Genomic DNA, 2,349 nt, shown 5'->3' with positions numbered 1-2,349 from the left:
TCCAGTGCAGACTGGCTTTATCCTATATTGGTCCCGTGTTCTCCTTACTACTTGTGATTAAAACGAAGGGCAGCGCTCTACAGTGGCATGTGCCACTTGCCGATTGTCACGCTCACAGTAGTGTGCAGATGCTCCTTAAAGCCTCCGTACATTATTGTCAGATTTGATACACAAAGAGATCGGACAGAAACGTGATTGAAGTGCCATTTTACTAGCAACAGAAATATGTACACGGGCAGGGCAGGCAAATTCAGAAAAAAAAAACCACACACAGTATGAAATGGACGAAAACTTACAAATCCTGCCAATTGTGTGGCAGAACTGCGTTCAGTTTTTATAGGGTCCTTAATGTCATGTGTGAAGAGTTCAGTGAAATTCTCAGTTGCATGTGCTGATCGACATACATGTCGCCACTCTCCACGATTTGTTAACGGAAGTGGCGTACCTGAAAAATGTCCAAATACAAACTCGCAAGATGTGGTGAACTGCAGTCAGCAAATACGCTAACTGAGGGTGGAGGGGGCACCATGCCATTGGGATGACAAAGATGATGCGACGTGGCGTGGCAGTCAGGGAGTTCAGCTCTCGTCTCATAAAGTCGGCTGAGGAAGTGAGGACGTAAGGGGGCATTGGCAAAAATGAGGTTAGCGAAAAAGAAAAGCAGCAAGGCAAGGGTGGCAGAGGCAGGCACCTAAAGGGGCAAAGAAGGATATCGATATGGGGCTCAGTGAAAGGCGCCATATAAAATCTGGATGAGTAAAAATGCTTTACTTATTGTAGGTACTGAAGAGCAACTGTAACTTACATAGGTCTGATAAAGTGGCAGATAACAAAAGGGAAAAGAAACTGAACTGAAAACGGTGCTCTTGGTTCCAGGGCCCCCTCTTCTGTGGACTCTACTCCTTTAAGTGTCCCAGCTGGCACAACAAACACTGCCTCCTACTGGCGCTGCAAATATCATGAAGATAAAAACAACAAGGAGGGAATTCCTAAATCAGTTTACTGCTTGCTTCAGCTCCTTGGCACCACTCTGTGCACCCCCAAATCCCCCATCCCCACCCCCGTCTGACTGCTTTTACCCATGGTAGCACCTACTTTGTGGTTTGGGCTAATTTCTGGGGCCTGCTGCTTCGTCAGTTCCTCTCACAATGAAGACAGTGAAGTGCTGTTGGTGCTCTTGGGTTAAACAACAGGCTCTGGCGGTCTATGCCCCGGACCAGTCAGTTTATAGCAGGGGTGGGCAGATTCAGTCCTGGAGGGCCGCAGTGGCTGCAGATTTTTGTTCCAACCCAGTTGCTTAATAAGAAGCACTTATTGCTCAAGTAACACTTCTGCTTCACTTTAGTTATCTCACTCGTTAAGATTTTGAACCCTTATTGCTTATTTTAGTCTTAAACAGCTGTAGTCTTGGTTTTTAATGGCTCTTAATTAGCAGTAAGATGCAAATGACAGAAGAGAGCAGCATTTCTCCATTTAGCTTGTTACCATTTCCACCTGTCCAACAATTTTAATTAAATACTTGGAAAGTGAAAGAAAAAAAGTGAAGCACAGAGAATAACTCGTCTGTTTTAGACTTCAAATCATTTGGATGATATCCTTAGAAAGGAAAAAAAAATCCAGGATATGAGAATGACCTGACATGGCAGAGTTGAAGCACTGACAAACCATAAAATGAAATAATTGACAAGGATTGGTTTTTAATTAAGCAACTGGGTTGGAACAAAAACCTGCAGCCACTGTGGCCCTCCAGGACTGAATCTGTCCACCCGTAGTTTACAGAATAGACGAGTGCCGTCAAAAGCGTTAAGAGTGGGGAGTCCCTGAAATGGTGGGCACAATCAGCTCTTCACACTTGGCCCTGAATGGTGTGGATAAAAAGCAGAGTCCTACAGCCATGGACACGTTTCTTATTCCGCAGGGGTCACCTCTTCTGTCAGCAGGCAGTGCCTTGGGAAAAATGAAAGGCTGTCATGCCATTTTGTTGCTCTTTAATAAACTCGTCTACCATCTATGAAGATCTAGTCCGACGTTAACACCAGGCGGATGAACTCGACGCACGCTGTGGCTGCTGCTCAAAGGAGGACAGGGGAGTATTTTATGTTTTCCCTTGCTCTTGTCACTGAGAAGTGAGTAGACACGGCCTTATCACAAGGACACCTCTAAGAGTGTCAACAGTAAACTGAAGCACACAAGAGAGGCATCACACAAAGGCAAAATGAAGTCAGCACTGATATCTGCAATTAAAAAAAAATTCAAAGGCGATTTTAACACCTTGATGCACTCTGATATTTCAGCAACGTTTTTATCAAACTTTCCAAATCTGTGGTTGAGTTTGTGCCCCCCAAAGAC

Source organism: Polypterus senegalus, chromosome 1 (genome assembly GCF_016835505.1).
Source record: "Polypterus senegalus isolate Bchr_013 chromosome 1, ASM1683550v1, whole genome shotgun sequence".
Classification (NCBI taxonomy): domain Eukaryota; kingdom Metazoa; phylum Chordata; class Cladistia; order Polypteriformes; family Polypteridae; genus Polypterus; species Polypterus senegalus.
The sequence above is the reverse complement of the archived record's forward strand: the minus strand, read 5'-3'. Positions refer to the sequence as shown.